Below are 18,573 nucleotides of genomic sequence, written 5' to 3'. Positions count from 1 at the left end.
CTCTTCTCTTTTGCAGGAAGTGGCTCACTGCACTTCCTTCTGTGTAATACTCTAACACAGTTGGTTGCCAGACACTTTTTAGCTATTATCATCCAAAGCAAATAATGTTTAAGGCTAGCAGTTTCCTGTTTGTAAAGAAAACACAGAGCATATAGGAAGAGAGGGGCATATTTGGCGTTGGATAAGGCTTGAATGCCAAAAAATGAAATACTAATGTAGACCAAAATAAACCACTATAAAATCTGCCTGTCAAAACAGGAGTTATGTCTGTGCTCTGTAGACGCAGAAATAGCTCAAATTTTGAATGTTTTCTCCTACATAGACCTCCACAAAAGCTACTAACAGCTGTGGAGACAGTGCCGGATGAATTTGATGTTGGAGTCAGACCATCAACTCTTTCCAAAAGAGTTTTGATTTATTAAAGTTAGATTATGGCTATATCTGATTTTCTTGTTAATGTACAAATGGGGACAAGATGTCATTTTCCCACAGCTCTCTTTCCACTTATGTACTTTAAATGCACTTTAAAGCAGAGAATCTTTAAGTGAGAGAGCAAGCTTTACTGACTTTGGTATGTAATTGTTTACAATCAGTGAAAAGTGAGTACAAAGTGGATGGTGAAAAAAATTAGCCTACTATTCCATTTCTATAAAGCCAATTCTTATTTATCTCCAAATAAATCAATTAATGGAAGATACAAGATTTAGAAAAGGAAATACATTATCTGGGCAGCTTTTCTGAATGCATCCAAACCATACTACTTTGGTTCTATACTCTGAGGTGAATGTCCCCTGACGTATATGCAACTTAAATGCAATGTGTAAAAGTTAAGGATAATTGGGTCCTAACTCGGTCTCAACCTTTAGCTAGCTGTGTCACATTCAGTAAGTCCTTAAACATGTCTGGGTTTCACATTCTATTTGAAAATAAAGAGATTCAGTACATTGTTTTCAGTTGTGCTCTGGGGGTCCAAGGAGTATTTTCATTAAGGTTACGGAACATGGGCTAACAGGCAAGGTTCCCCAATTCTACTTCAACCAAAGCAGCTCTGTTTCCCTCAGAATCATTTACCTTGCCTTCCAAATAATATTTTGTTTGGCAAAGATTTTGACACTAAAAACAATTAGAGTAGCAGTGATGATATCTTTCTACTCTTAAAGTATATGGCCCTTCCTTTATGGTCTCCAGACTGTTTTTCCACTCTGAGCTACCAGTTCTCAAACAATTCATCTTCCCTCCTCTCTGGTAGGGGACTAGAACTGGGTAAAATTAAACCAGGTAGGTGGGTTTCCCTTAAGAGGTGATCCAGATTTCATTTTCACAGGAAGTCATGAAAGCTGTCCAACTCTTGGAAAGGAATCATTAACTGTAATAAGATAGCTTTAGAGATTTTATAGTGGTTTATTTTAGCCAACATTAGTCATTCATTTGTGGCATATCAACCCCCACTAATGTCAAGTTGAGCTCTGGGACTTTTGCAAAATAGACCACGTTTAAGCATATTTTCCAGCTCTCACACGATATGGAACATTTGTGCAGGATTTTGTCCAGTCTTACACAGTTAAAAAGATATATTTTTGGTGCCTGAAGTACTATTAACTATCTTTCTATTGCCAGATACAGAGCCCATTCTCAGACCCATATTTTCCAACTTTCTAAGACATATGTCAATGACAGTTCTCTATCATTGATACAACTCATCGCATGCCGTTGTTGGTTCCTTACCTTCTTCCTTTCTCATGGCTGCTTCTTTTGCTTTCAATATAAGTATTGATTGATGGCTTGAATTATTTTCTCTTGCTGTGCTCTGGTTGCAGATCTATGCTTAACCTGTGTTCCCTATCCTCTTTTTTGATTCCTTGCAGGGTTTCATGTCCATGTTGGATGACTCCCACAGCCACACCTTAGCCTTGTCTTCTTACCCAGTCTCTAAGTGCTTATTTCTTTTTGGCTCCATGATATCTTCAATAGATGCACACCAACCTCTCAAATTCAACTGCCTCAAGCTAAATTTAACTTTCCCTACTCTTCAGCCCCACATTTCTTTTTTCTCTCTCATGTAGTCTATTAAAACCTATCTGTGGCACCACAGATTTTCTATGTCTTTTGTTCCTAGAAAAAGTAGTTTTAGACTCACCCCTCAAAAAATACCTATTACATATGTTTTTCAAATTTAATAGAATAAACCAATAAAGGTGATAGAGTAACAGTTCTAATTGAGGCAAAGTTTGGAGGAGCCCTACTGACTAACATTTTTTCTCCCTCCCTTTCCTCCATATCCCTGGTATTGGATGAAAGTTTGGAACCTACTCCTCTGCAATTCATAGCTCATCGTTGTTTAGCTTCACCTTCTTTTTCTACTTTGTCACCAAACCATTTTTTTTTATTATGACTTCTGAAGTTTTTCTTTTTAAATCATATTTTCCATCCTTACTCTTCTAGCTCTCACCAGTAGCTCTATTCTCAAGATTCCTGTCACACTTAATTTATACTATGGGTCTTAACACCTACTTGTTTTCAAATTAGATTTTGAATGGATTAGTTTTGTCTCTAATCCAGTAAGTATTTTAAGGGATTATTTTTCCATCCATCCATCCACATCTATACAACCATCTCTTTATCTAGAGTATTTATTGAGTCTACCATATGCCAGGCACTGTGTTGAGCACTGAACTGGAATTGTAATGAAGACAAATAAGATTTCTGTCTCCATGGTGATATTCTGGGTTCCTGACTGTAACAATCCTTGTATTTAGAACATAGAAAATGTGCATTTAATGCTTGCTAATGAGTTGCATACACAGCGATGAAATATCTTTCTGTTTTTCTAAAATGAAGGCTTTACATTTTCTTTCTATGCACCTTTGTATCAGGGCTAGTTGAGTCTAAGGCAGTGGTTCTTGACAATGGCTGATTTTGTCCCCACCCCCACCCCCACCCTGGAGCATTTGGTAATGTCTGGAGACATTCTTGTTACAACTAGAAAAGGGTAGGGAGTGCTGTTGGCATCTAGTGTGTAGAGGCCAGGAATGCTGACTAATATCCTACAATGAATAGGACAGCTCCCTACAATAAAGAATTATCCAGCTGAAATAATACCAAGTTTGAGAAACTCTTATCTGGGATATTGAGGTAACATAATTTGTTTTTCTTAAATAGTAATGTGTTTATTTCATTTATTATGCACTCTTGTTAATATGATTTTTGCCAAAAATCATGAAATACTTCCACTTTTAATGCCATACTTTGAGCTTCTTTGCTGTTACATCTAGGCACTACTGAAATTACTATTCCTCAAACATAGGAAAAAATGCCAGATGCTCTTGGATATAGGCTGCTCTGGCTGAAGGTAACATAAAACCCTAACAAACCTGGCATAGATAATAAGAAGGTGTATTTTTTTTCCTTCCTTTAAGCAAGCCAAGGAGAAAAGTGCCTCGGCAATTGGACAATTTAGTAGCATAATGTTGAATTCAAGGGCTTAGGATCTTTCCATCATTCTACTCTTCTATATTCATCATGTTGGCTTTGTTTTCAGATGGCTTTCCTCCTGATTAAAAAATTCCTGCTATGGTCCAGGCATCTCGTATAGATATAAAATATATTCAGTGGAAGAAGGGGGACTGATTCCTCCTGTGTATATCTATTTTAGAGCAAGAAAACTTTCCCAACAGATCTTTTTAGGCAAAGAGCATGAAATACCATGATTGGCTTCGACTAATCAGAATTTATCCATGAGTCATCTGAGAGATGGGTGGACACTTGAACATACTTGGGATTCTGCCAGCAAATAAGGGGAAAGGTTACAAATGGGCACCCATTTTAACTGTAAGACCTGTAGTTGAGGCCCCAACAAATCATTGTTGTTGTAAGTCTCAATGTATTTTCAGAAGAACAAAGAAATTAACCTTGGCAGTTTGGCTACATTACAAACTGGGTAATTGCCTTCAGTGTCTGAAGTTTAAAGAGGAGAAATTATTTCGTTGTATTCTTTAAAAGCATGAAAACACAATTCGAGCTTAGTAGTGACTATCACAGCCAGGACAAGGATGAGGTAAGTAAATTACCCAGAATGCAAAAATCAAGGGGATATTCACACTTTAGAGTACCCCCTTAAATTTTGTGCCCTAGACACCACACTTGCCTCACCCTTGTCCAGGTCCTGATAACCATACTATAATATGGGATTTAAATGGCCATAGATTGGGGCGCCTAGGTGGCTCAGTCGGTTAAGTGTCCGACTTTTGCTCAGGTCATGATCTCACGGTTCGTGAGTTCGAGCCCCGCATCGGGCTCTGTGCTGACAGCTTGGAGCCTGGAGCCTGCTTCAGATTCTGTGTCTCCCTCTCTCTCTGACCCTCCCCCGTTCATGCTCTGTGTCTCTCTGTCTCAAAAATAAATAAACATTAAAAAAAAAATAAATGGCCATAGATTGAGGTTTTAAATATTTGAGGATAGACTCAAGACATTAAGCCTACAATACATTTTTTTCCCCTATGAAACACCTTGAAAATAATTCCCTGCTCATAGAAAGACAATTCTGGCCATTGGGTATATAACAAAACACGGCAATAGTTTTTTGAGCCAGGGAAACTTGGTTACAAAACGATTTTAAAAATACTTTTCTCTTGAAGTCTTGACATGATCAGCACTGGGCGTGACCTAAAGATGGAATGAAGAACATGAACGGATGACTGTTTCCTTAGCAACAAGAACCATATGTTTCCTTTGAAACATGAAACCATAAGAAACGGTTCCCCTATATTTTTTTTCCCTCCAGTTTAGTGGCTTAAACTGTAGTGGTGTAAAATTTTAATATTTATTCAACCAATATTTACTGAAGACCAACCATATGCAAAGCAATAATTACATTTAAAAAATTTAAATAGGACGTCTTTTACCTATTACCCATTCAGCTACATTATTAGATGTATAGGCAACTCTGCAATGCAAGTAATCTACTAAAATCTCAGCTCTGGCAGCACATAAGGATTGCCTAAGCAGCTTTCGAAAAACAAAGATGCTTAGTCTCCAACAGAATATGGTTGTGTTGTGCTCATCCAGCATCGGCATTTTTTAAACGTGCCCCCAGGTGATTCTAATGTGCAGCTAGGATTGAGAACCGCAGCCCCAAGAAAATTTATGGTGTTGATAAATCAGCTGAACAATTTGAATTACATCGGTTGGAGATTAGAGTTTATAGAAAATTTCAGAGCAGGTAGTTCAAATTCTTCCTTGATTTATTGTTTTTCAGGACAAGGTTTCAACAAAACTAATAAATCAGTTCCCCACCCCCCAATTAGTCAATTGTTATATCTACCTTGGGATTTTGGATAGGTAAAGAGCTGATGGCAGGACTGTAGCTGACACCAAACCCTGCTTCCCTACAGCTCCAGAAGCTTCTCTAGGGGAGTAACAAACTGAGAGGCTTCTGCCTTAGTTATGTCTCCACTGGATATGCAGCCTCAGAGTCCTCTGAGAAGGGATGGTCTCTACCACCTGTCTGGTCCCTTTCTACGAAGGCTGAGGCTCTCAGAGACTGCTCAAGTTGGCCATGATCAATTCCAGAAGTGTGAGAGTGTAGAGAAGATTTGATCTTCTAGTTCTAACCCAGAGTCTGGGTCACATAGTGGATAGAGATAGACAGGACTCTGATTCTCAAACCTTTTCTTTGTTTCTGTTTTTGAAACACTTGCCAAGTAATAAAAGACAAAAATCATTATCTCTTTTAGTTTACATGCTCAAATATTAGAAAGCTGCTCTTTTTTTTAGGCCTTTTTACAATCATTCATTGATCTTTTGTCCTATTCCACAGTGTTTCATGTGTGTCTACTATATGTCTGGGCTGTGTTAAGTGAGGGGGGTGCAGATATGAATACTGTATAGTTCTAACTTGTAAGCACCACAAAATCTAAATAAGGATGCAGACAGGCGCGTAGTTTGTTTGATACATGTGTGATAGAGGTAAGTCCACGGACTATGAGAATTCCAAGAAATAATCTATTAACTGAAATTGGAGGATGAAATTGGAAAATAACTCAGCTAAAGGTAAAAAAAAATAGTAGGGGGCATAACGTACTAATTTAACCTACTATTAGTGAGTCAGCTACTAAAAAAGAGTAGTAATATGTATTTTAAAAAAAGATGGGTGTTACAAGCCAATGGAAAGCACTTTGCACTTAATTAGTCCAGCAAATACTCATTAAGCACACAGTATTTGAGAATACATGGACACAGGAATAAAACGGTTGACATGAGGGGTTAGTCCCTATTTTTAAACTGAGATTGTGTTTAGTAGTAAAGGAAAATATTAATAATAATGACATGGTAATAAAATAACATTGATAAAGAAATAACTTTTAGGTGCTCTAGAAACTTCCTACCAAATGATGGTTCATGGAATCCTAATACTGGCCTTTCCAGAGAACTCATGAGAAATTAAGTCCCATCCCAGATCTGCTGGATCAGAATCCTCATTTTAAGAAGATCTCTAGGAGAATTGTATGCACACTTAGGTTTGAGAAACAGTGATGCATAATATGCTAAATGTTTTACAGGGATTACCTCCTTAAAATTGCACAGCAACTTTATAAAGGAGGTACCCATTTGTACCCTCATTTGATGATACCTGAAGAACTCGAAGGTTAGCTACAGTAACTAAATTGCCCAAGATAGTACAGATAGCAAAATGACAGAGTGGTTTGAATCACAGTAGGTTGACTTTCAATCCCATGTGCTATGTGTCTACAAATAAAATAATACTTAAAAAGCAACAAGAACTAACCCGACAAGTAGGTCAACATCTCGGAAGCTGATCTGGATTTATTCTACAACTATAAAAATCAGAGGCAAGTCATCTTTTTATTCAACTACCATAGCAATTCATCTGCATGATCTCACGAGAAACTGTACTGGACATAAAAAGCTGTGGAGACATAGGAAAGTCGCCATGAGCCCTGTTAGAGTCAATGGATCCAACTGCTTCCACATTAGATCTTCCCCAGAGGTTTTGAGAGGTTGAGACTGCTAAATCATCCTGAGTGATCAAAGCCCTATGCCGAATTTCATGGGCTAAAGCAGTCCATGGACACTGGTGGACCTGCCCCGATTAATACCTCAATTGTAGTTTATCTTCTTTCTACAATTTGTTGAGTTAGTCCCAGATATAGGCAACATCTGAAATAGCCATTCAAAATTCTATCAGCTGCCTGAATGAAGGTGGAGGAAGGAAGGAACTACCATGTAACAAGGGAAAAATATTCCAAACAATTTCTCAGCTAGTTTCAATCAGCCAAGGAAGAAGTTCTTCTAGCAAAAATCAAAACAAAATAGTTTTCAAAACTGTCTTATCAGTTAATGGCACAACCTTAAAATTTCATTTTCCTAAGGTCTTTTCAAATTCTAGAGGTGACACACAGGGAAAAGATGTCACATTCACTTGTTTGCTTTAAAAAAGACAAGGCAGCTCTCTCCCAGTTTGGATGACTGTTTTGAAGTCCATTTCCAAAAATGGCTTAAGAGAAAGGTGATTGTAATCAAAGAAGAGATGTGGCAAAATTCCAGAATGAAAGAACATATTTTACCCTTCTCAGGTTTTGAGGAAGTTAGGCTGGATAATCCAAACAATTGCTTTTGAGACCGCACTGTCCGTCCATTTCTACACGTTTCATGTGTAGAGGGACTTGATCCATTATAATCACAGTCCCCTGTAGTTAATGTCTCTTTCTTCCATCTAGGTTTGCTGGTAACATCCACAAGGTTGTAGCCGAACATTTCTTTTAACAGAGAGATTCAAAAGGTTTGATTTACAAGGTATCTCAATGGTGCCAGATCACATTAAATTGTTTTACTTTTTCAGGGGTAAAAGGGACCACGTGCATTTTTTTTTTTTTTTTTTGTATGGCTGCAGTGGGAATATCCTGTAGGTGGTTGATGGTGCAATTACACAGAATTTTTCTGTGCTTTTAAAGACGCAACTAACATGAGAATAGAAATGGGGAAACATCAGGTTCTCAGCATGTGGCCTGCTGGAAAAATTATTAACAAAATGTGGAGCCTTAGGATTGTAATTCTCTTTTGTACAGTAAAAATAGAACAACAGCCTTCAAAAAGGATATAACTGATGGTATGGAGCAAGTTTTGCAAACTTATGCCAACTTAAATGGATTGTAGTGGGTGTGGTGCGTTATGTTGATTTCAAGCTATTTCAAGACTCTGAGGAAAAAGAAAGAACTCAGGGATCCTTTTTGAATCTCTGCTATGTAATTGTGGTTGGGGATGGGGATAAGGGTGGTTACCCACATGCCAGAATATTTGCCATATCTGGCGTAATACCTTGTTTCTCATTTGACTACAAAGAACTATATATACTTTCCTTTTTCCCAAAGGCTTTTGCACTATTATCCACATTGTGCTGTCCCCACCCCCTGCACAATTAAGTCAGGAAGCCATCAGTGGCTTAGCAAAAAACAAGTTGATGCAATCTGAGCAGTGAATGGCGATTTAATTCTCTTACTGGGCCCGTGCCTAGAAGAGTTTGAAAAGCCTTTTATGTACCAATCATTATACGTAAAACTTAAATCTCTATCGTTTTTCATGGGAAGAAATCCAAATAAGTCATTTGGATGATACGATTGGAATGAAGTACACCTTCCTCATCCCCAGCATCCTGGCCAAAATGGATTGATCAGAGCTAAGAACTCTCCACTGATGTGGGACAGGCCCGTGGGTGGTAATGGAATGAGATTTTAGCTCTCGAGAGTCCAGTGTCTCTAAATGGCCTGAAGGAAGACAATCCAGGTAAGTGGTGAGTGCCGGAAGACTAACGTAGGTGGTTGGCTGGGGTGGGCTGGGGAGAGTGTTGATTAATGGGTCAGAGTTCAGAAGCTGGGATAGATTTCCTAAGCCTATGGTTATTCAAAAATTGGGTTTCTACATTTCAGGTCCCTCTTGTCCGTGTTCTTGCCATTTGCTGCCCAACCACTGAGGTAATTCCAAATATTTTAGGATATGTATGTTTTTCTATAGTTGAATCTCATTTCAGAGTAACTTATCTCTAATAGTTCAAGCAATGCTAACTGACATGACAAGTAAATCGCAAAATCTCAGTGAATTAATTCAAGATTTTTCCCCCTTCTTCACATAAAATTCAATTGGCTACGGAAAGAAGTAACTGTTGCCTTCTAGCCATCTTTCATTGTCCTGAATTTAGACACATGGCCATCTCTTGTTACAAGGGAGACTGGAAAACAGTAGCTGCATGATTGGAAGGAAAGGGAATAGGTTGGACATCTAGCCTGTGCCACAAAGGCAGAGATTGTTCCTCTGAGCTGCTGACCAAGTACGTCAATCCTTGCTGTGTGTTACATAAATATAATGTGTCTTGTCCGGATAGTTTTATTAATTTGTCAGTTTTGTCAGTTTTCTTGCTTCATGTTGCGCCTTCAAGTCTTTGACTTATGAAAATCATGACTATTCTTTTATATTTTGCTTTATAAGGCAACCTAGTATGCTTTTGTGACTAAAGAGATGATGATATATCTTCCATGACCACGATAACAGGAGACATTCAATGAGTAACACCTGTCCAATTCTGCAGACACCTCACAGTATCTCATTGTGCATTTAAAGCGCTCTCAGATTTGAAGACTTGTATTTATATTATCTTAATATCATGCCAAAAAGAAATGGACAGGTGATACCTGAGTATCTAGAAGCAACCTTAGGGGCACCTCGGTGGCTCAGTCAGTTAAATGTCTGACTCTTGATCTCGGCTCAGGTCCTGATCTCACAGTTCATGAGATCAAGCCCCATGCTGGATTCTGTGCCGACAGTGGGGGGCCTGCTTGGGATTCTCTCTTCCCCCTCTCTCTGCCTCTCCCTGGCTTGCTCTCACTCCCTCTCTCAAAATAAATAAATAAATACTTAAAAAATAAACAAATAAAAGCAACCTTAACATCCGAATGCCTGAAGGATGTCACACGTAGTAAGGAGCGGTGTAAATGTAGCAAAAAAGTAGAGTCAAATTGAAATCCAGTTTGATTGCCTTCTCCTCTTGCCTCCCATTTATTCTTTTTGTTTTCTCCTTCCATCTCTACTCCTACGGTTCCTCTTCCTTCTCCGTCATTATATACCAGAAACAAAGGCTTGAGGGAAACCCTGTTAGTTGCCAGGTGGCATAACTTTGGAATATCCTGAGAATAAGACGCAGAAAGCCTGACATTGTGACCGAGATTATTCTTAGTTTGATTGAAGCGTGTACATGATGTGACTTGGAAAGATTTGAGAACACCGAGCCAAATAGTTTCATAATTCTCCATTTGAACCAGCTTCGTTCCTGCAGCATATTATATTTGTGCCATGTCCTGATGGAAGCAAATAAATGGTTTGCGGCAACCCAGGACTGGATTTGTCATGTTCCACAGGACTTGGAAGACTAAGATATGCTTAAATGATGTAAGTAAAGATCTGGCTGATTGCCCTTCTGACTCTTTCTCCGTTATAGGACAAATCAGTTTTGAATTGGTACAGCACTGTCAATATGAATGAGTTCATAAAAATATGTAAATATAGCATTTAATAATTTTTATGAACATATCATTGCTTTAGGAAATTTATAACATTTTTCCTCAGTTGATTTTGTCACCCCTTGGAATATTTATTCATTTAAAAATAAAAAGTGTGAGTTCTTTTTCAGTTGGCATCTGGCCTGTCCTCAGCCCCTAGTGTTACTTTAAAAATGACCCTGACCTTCCAATCCCTGACCAAAATCTTAGTGAATATACACTAGAGATTTACAAGATATACTCAGAGGCTCGCTTTATTTAAAACTCATTTTTAATGGTTTGATTCTGGAAAGTAAAACTTAAAACATCTTGTCAAGTACTTCTATGATGGTTATTAAAAATACATTTGTATTTCAGGATAGATCTAAACCATATGTTCTTATTTGCTCCCATTTAGCACATTAAACTACTATTTTGAAAGAGACAATCAAAATCCCAAAAGCCGCAAGAGCACTCTCTTAAAAATAGTTTCATGTGTTTCTACTTTTAGCATAAAGTAACACTTTTCCCCCACCTGCCAGCACTGAACACACCTGGAAGGGTTTATATTTAGCCAAAACTTAGAACTCATAAAACCAAAATTATATTAAGCCTTGGCAAGTTTTTATTTGTTTGAATGAGGACTGAGTTAGAAGATAGAATGATGTCTTAAATTTCTTTTGGCCATTTTTCTCTTCTCTTCTCTTCTCTTCTCTTCTCTTCTCTTCTCTTCTCCTCTCCTCTCCTCTCCTCTCCTCTCCCTCTCTCTCTCTTTGCCTCAGCTATTTAAACAACTACAAGATTGGCTATCAAGCAGCATTTATCCAAGTATTTTAAAACTGTGCCAAAATAAAAGCTAATCATTTTGTAATCATTTTGTAATCAGTATGCATAGAAGAGAGGAAGAAGCAGTAAAGCAGTTGCTGCATGTTTGCTGACAAAATATTGAATCCAAACATTTAATTTCAATCTGCCACTGTTCTCAGTCAGTATAATTACTTTAAGCAAATACCACGTTGGAAAAAATGGTCCCAGCCACTGAAATGTAAATAATACAATATAATCATGGCCACACTCAAATTCATATACTATAATTTATTTGGATCAATTTCATAAATATGGGTGTAATAAATGTTTAAATTATTATAAACATGTGTACCTAGGCTACGCTTATAGGACCTGATTTACTCTTTCCCGTCAGCTACTTATACCTGAAATAAAGACTTGCTGAACAAGTCAAATCACGTGGCTCTTCTTACAATATCACTGGAGATAGGAAAAAAAAGTAGTGTTTTAGATTTTTGCCATTTTGTCAAGGTTAGACAAAGCCTATCACTTACAAGAATAGAAATTATTTACACAATATGTATTTGCAGAATATGTTAAATATGAAAAGTATATTTAAAATAAGAGTTTCTAACTTAACAGAAACCCATGGGGGAGGGGAAGGAAAAAAAAAAAGAGGTTAGAGTGGGAGAGAGCCAAAGCATAGGAGACTGTTAAAAACTGAGAACAAACTGAGGGTTGATGGGGGGTGGGAGGGAGGGGAGGGTGGGTGATGGGTATTGAGGAGGGCACCTTTTGGGATGAGCACTGGGTGTTGTATGGAAACCAATTTGACAATAAATTTCATATATTGAAAAAAAAATAAAGTGTATTTCATACTTATGAAAAAAATAATAAAATAAAATAAGAGTTTCTAGAAATATTATAGAAACAACAGATATACATTTTACCTTAAAAGAGGTCGCCATCAATAAAAGTGTTCATTTTTAAAGACAAGGATCAATAAAAATATGATGGTATGAAAATAAACTACTTTAGAGCAAGGCCTTTGTTTTACTTATTTTTGTGTCATTGGCATCTACAAAATGCTTGGCACATAGAGGGTGAAGGTCTGGGGTTGTGCCCATTATGGTGCCCAATTTGCTTTAAGCCATTTGTGCTGAATCTGCCTTCCCCACCTTTTCCCCACAGGCATATGACATTTGAAAATTCTTTGTGAAGGAGCGGTCAGTTATTGGATAAAATTGACCAGCTGACTCAGGCTGGTCAAAAACTCATAAGATAGTCTGATATTTAGGGCTTTTCACACAGACCTTGGAACCAATCAGATATAGTCCCTCTAAATTTAACTAAAATAATAATCAATAAATACTTGTTTCAGTAATTAAAATAGTATATTTTCTAAAGTCTCTTTAAAAACTAAAAACTTTTAAAATATTCTTATTTCGATACCTCAAAATAGTTTGGGAGCAGGGAAATGAGTGGATATTTAATTTTTTTTAATGTTTATTTATTTTTGGGAGAGAGAAAGAGAGAGCTTGAGCATGGGTGGGGCAGAAAGAGAAGAGACACAGAATCTGAAGCAGGCTCCAGGCTCTGAGCTGTCAGCACAGAGCCTGATGCAGGGCTCGAACTCACAAACAATGAGATCATGTCCTAAGCCGAAGTCAATCGCCTAACCAACTGAGCCACCCAAGCGCCCCATGAATGAATATTTTAGATGAAACAAAATTGGTCCTGTGTTGGTAATTGTTAAAACTGGTGATGAGTTTATAAGTGTTTAATGAACTCTTCTGTCTACTTTGTACATTTTTAATAGTTTTCCATATTAGAAAAATTTTAAACTCTGTTCTTCTGCCTATAATCAGCCCTGGGTCCCTACAACGTAGGGACTTTTCCTCCCTAGTCTATTAAATATCTGTTTGCATACAATTCCAGTGTTTTCCAGAGATACGTCTGCTTTTGCACTTCCTGTTATCAGATAGTAAAGTTAAGAGAACTACTAGTGCCTTCGACTACTTGTAACAAAACACCTAACTAAATGTGATGTATACATAGGGACCTTTATTTATCTCAAAAAAGATATCTAAAGATAGATATTTGTAGGGATAATTAAAAATTGTCATCGCGAAAGACATCTTACCATCTTTGCACCTTGTCAACCTCAGCGATAATTTTGTCAAAACTTTAGACCTCATAAATTGGACTAGTTTTATCAATCTCTTAAAATGGCAGCTGAAATTCCTGCTATGATAGTATACAACGTCAGATTAAAAGAGAGAATTTTTTCCATGCTTGTTTTTTTACTAAATTCTTTTGTGTAAGAAATTCTTTTGTGTAAGACCGTAGCAAAAGTTCCTTAACGTCTCTTTGCCCACTGACTAGACGTAAGGGAGACTGGAAAATTAGTAGTTGATATTTTCAGCTTCTACAATTTAAGAGAGGTATTCCGCCATAGATAACATGGTGAGGAGGTGTGCAAATATTTCTTGTATAGATAGCCAACAATAATTCCTAGTAGATCTCAGTAAATGGCACTAACATGGCCTCTGTATCAGTTATAGAAGCCACAATAATGCTGAGTAACAAACAGCCACACAATCTCAGTGCTATAAAATACACCTTTTAAAGCACATATCTATAGGGTTTAACTTATCTAAACTGAGCTTAATGTCATCTAGCCTCATTCATGAATCTATGGTTAGGGGCAGGTTGGCATGTTGTCTTAGCTGGTCATGGCTGATCTTGGTTGGGCTGCTCACATGGCTGATTAGTTGTCTGGTAGATGAACTAGGATGGTCTTGGCCGGGGTGGTTAGGGAGATGGTTCTGTTCTCATGCCCTCTACTCCAGCAGGCTATCCTAGACATCTGTTTATGGCTGTGGCAGAGAGACAAAAGCAGAGAAGCAGGACCACACAAGAATTTTTTTCACGTTTATGCATGTGTCATATCTGTTCGCTTCTCAGTGGCCAAAGTATTACCTAGGTACCAAGATGTCAGGACACAGACTCTATCTTCTTTCTAAGAGAAATGACAAAGAAATATGACAAAGGTTGCATACAGAAAAAAAAAAACAGCAAAGAATTGAGTCTGTTGTTGTAACTCAGCTACCAAACCAAACTTTGGAAAAGCTAGACATTGGTGGCTAGCCCTGACACTTCTTTTTTCCTCAACTCCCATTTCCAAAATGCTCAAATCCACTCCATGTTTCTCCTTAAATGTCCCTCTGTCTCTTCTGCTCTCCATTTTATTAGCAATACTGTAGTGCAGGCTCTTAGTGAGGATTCTGCAATAAGATCTCAGCTGGGACCCCTGTGTAGTGCCACACAATAGCTTGAAAGATCTTCAAGAAATGGATCTGAACACGTGACATTTTAACATTTCAGGGATTCAACGTTGCTCTCCAAATAAAAATAGAACTCCCCTCCAAGTTCCTGAAGATTTTGGACTCTACTTAGCTCTTCCATTTTGTCTTGGACCATACTCTCCACCTTTTAATTCCAGTGTCTTTACAGTCCCCGGTGCTTGCTCTCTTCCCTTCTGTCATAGTTTCTTTGCACATGTTGTTTTTTCTTCCAGGAATACTCTTCCATCTGCTCTTTGCCTAAATAACTCTGACTCATTCCTCAGATCTCTGCTTAAGTGTCACTTTTCAACAGTCTTGCATGACCTTCTTTATTAGAACCAATCACTCTAATACAGATTCTCATCATAATATAAACAGTCCCTTTGTTGAATTATCCTAATTAAAATTTTATATTAGTTTTGGTGACCTTTTCAATAACCTTTATATTTTAAAATAATTTTAGAGAAACAGAGGAGTTGCTAAGATAGCACAGAGAGTTCCCATGTACCCTTTACCTAGTTTCTTCTAATGTTAACATCTTATATAACCATGGTACATTTAGGAAAACTAAGAAATTAATATTGGTATAATATGGCTAACTAAATTACAGACTTTATATAGATTTCATCAGTTTTTTTTTCACTTATGTCCTTTTTTACTTTTCAGAATCCAATCCATGATACCATGCTCTATTTAATTCTCTCTCTAGTTTCTTCTAATTTTTGACATTTTCTCAGTCTTTCTTTGTTTTTCATGACCTTGTCACATTCCTAAGATTTCTGGCCAGGCATATTTGAATGAAATTCAATTTGAATTTCCCTGACATTTTCTCATAACTAACACTAGGATTATGGCTTTTTGGAATGAACATCAATGAACTTTGGAATGAACTTCAATGAGAAGCACAGTCCTCATTGATATCGAGGCACATGCTGTCAACATGGCTTATCACTGCTGATAACTTTGGTTACGTGTATACAGAATTTTCTACCAGCTTTTTTTCATTACAAAGTTACCATTTTTCTCTTCCACGCTCTACTCATTAGAAGTGAGCCACTAAGTCAAGGGCACACTCAAGTGAAAGGGAGTGAAGTTTTATCTCTTGGAGGTGAGAGTATCCATAAATTTGTAAACATATGTTAAAACCACCACAATAATTATTAAATGTTCGGGGGTAATGCTTTGTAGTTATGTAAAAATTCTCCTTAAGTTTTCGCCTACTAATTTTATTTTTTTTTTCAACATTTATTTATTTTTGGGATAGAGAGAGACAGAGCATGAACGGGGGAGGGGCAGAGAGAGAGGGAGACACAGAATCAGAAACAGACTCCAGGCTCTGAGCCATCTGCCCAGAGCCTGACGCGGGGCTCGAACTCACGGACCGCGAGATCGTGACCTGGCTGAAGTCGGACGCTCAACCGACTGCACCACCCAGGCACCCCTCGCCTACTAATTTTAGAATTCATCTATGGATCTTGCAAGCAGAAATTATTGTTGTGATATTCTAATGATCATTATTTTATTTCCCTCAGTTCTTCTATATTTATTATCTAATATTATTCCATCTATTTGGAACACTTCCCTCCTCTCCTCCATTTATTTAGTTATCACATATATGTTTATTTTATTCTTTGGGTTGTGATCCAATACTATCATAATTTATCATATTGCTCACATTATTACAGCATCAGACATAGGAACCACATCTAGATAGGCTCCTATGTGCTTTTCATATGACTTTGTCACTTTTTTTAGTGTATCTTGTATGACTTTATGTTTTCAGTTTTTATTCAGGTTTTTGAATGGGATATACAATTGAAAGATGCAAGAAGAAGCTATATATGTAATATACATTAGAAATATAATAATAATACAATAATTTTACTAAAATTCATGTTCTCTGAAATTAAGATTATGACCTCTGCATCTTTTATGTTGCATTTGCCTGACATGACTTGGTCTGGCAGCTTCTTTTCTTTTCTTTTTCTTTTTTTATTTTTTTAAGGTTTATTTATTTTTGAGAGAGAGAGAGAGAGAGAGAGAGAGAGAGAGAAAGCATGAGCGAGGGAGGAGCAGAGAGAGAGGGAGACACAGAATCCGAAGCAGGCTCCACGCTCTGAGCTGTCAGCACAGAGCCCGATGCGGGGCTCGAACTCACCAGCCGTGAGATCATGCCCTGAGCCGAAGTCGGACACTCAACTGACTGAGCCACCCAGGCGCCCCTGGCAGCTTATTTGCAACCTTCCTGAATCTGTTGTAGGTCTGCCTTTATAGATATTGGATTTGCTTTGGGAGCCAATGTGCACATTTTTCCAACTGGACCAGCGTGGCAGCCCGGAGGTACTTACGCTGATCAGATCTCTCACCAAGAGAGAATCTGCCTCAAGGAGTGGAGTTAGCTACCTTCCTTGGCTGCCCCCACCGGTGGGATTTACGACAGCAAATACCTTCAGCGTGTTCTGTCCACACTGCTCCCAGCCAGTGGCTAACACAACCAGAACACTTCTGCTCAATAGGACACTGTTTAATATCAGTCTTTGCTGGAATTTCACATAGGCCTGTCTGACACTATCTCACAGATGCACTTCAGTCTGACATGTCTTCTGCCTACTCCCATATCCTTCCCTTTCTCCTTCATAGGTGTCCAACCTACATCATGGCCTCCCTTCTTATTCCTGGTTGCCTCTCCTGGAACATTCATAAGTGTCTCCTACAGTTAATCTCTTGCATTTCTAACTCCATTTTGGTATCTGTTTCCTTGAGAACCTCAGCTAACGATGCATTTCCCTTTACATTTATCAATATGAAAGCGAACTTTGCTCTTCGTTGTCTCTCAATCTTGTCTAGGATTCTACCAGTTTATGTTTCATCCCTTTCTGTCATCCTAACTTCTCTTCCCTGAATTCTTACATTTCATCTTGGCAGTCTTCCTTCATGAATTCGCTCACTTTAAGTAACAGAATTTGGGGTCATCATTTTCAACTGCTCCATTCATCTTTTTGGTGAATGCTCTTTGTCTGCTGGTATGTTTTCCTCTTCTCTTATCCTTTTTTCTTTATAAAATCGTTGCGTTGTCTTTATAAAATCAGTGCTGCTATGCCACTTTATCTTTCCTTATTCATTATTCAATGGGCTTTGCTTTTTTTAAGACAAGATCTGGGAAGAAATATGGTGTGTGTGTGTGTGTGTGTGTGTGTGTGATTATTTCTGAAGCCCGATTAATACTTTATAAAAAACGGGGTCTAGGAAGGCTCCTTCTACTCACTTGGCATTCTCAGTTCTTGCAACAGTGTTGCAAGTAAAAGACATTGCTTTTTGCACTTCAGAGTATATTCCTCTTCATGATACAGTGTAATTTTACCCTATAATTTGGTCTTATAATATCTACTGCCACTGCACTGAATTTCTTCTCTTCCCTCTTCTTGTTTCTCTTGTGCCAAATCCCGGCTGCTTTGAAAAGCCTTTATCTATATTTTGAATCTGCAGATAGCTCTTATTATTACTCTGCAAATGGAGTTTGTAAGTCATTTTGTATTCTTCTTCTTTTGTTTTGCATAATATGTAGGAGAAGAACTTGCAAAGTGCTACCATAGACAGCCCTGTTTGCACCGGTAGCCTTTGCATGCAGAGCAGTCTACTCCAGTAGCAAGGATTCCCAATGACAGCAGTATTGACAATTTGGGTCAGATGGTTCTTTGTTGTGGAGACTCTCCTGGGCATGGTGGGACGGTTAGCAGTGCTTCTGGCCTCTAGCCACTAGATAAGTGCAAGTAGTGATGATCAAAACGATCTCCATCTATCACCAAATGCTCCTTCACAGGCAAAGTTGCTTTCAGGGGAGAATCACTCCACCAGACCAAAAACCCAGTGAGAATTGCAATGTCTTCTTTGTTAAA

Source organism: Prionailurus viverrinus, chromosome C1 (genome assembly GCF_022837055.1).
Source record: "Prionailurus viverrinus isolate Anna chromosome C1, UM_Priviv_1.0, whole genome shotgun sequence".
Classification (NCBI taxonomy): Eukaryota; Metazoa; Chordata; class Mammalia; order Carnivora; family Felidae; genus Prionailurus; species Prionailurus viverrinus.
The sequence above is the reverse complement of the archived record's forward strand: the minus strand, read 5'-3'. Positions refer to the sequence as shown.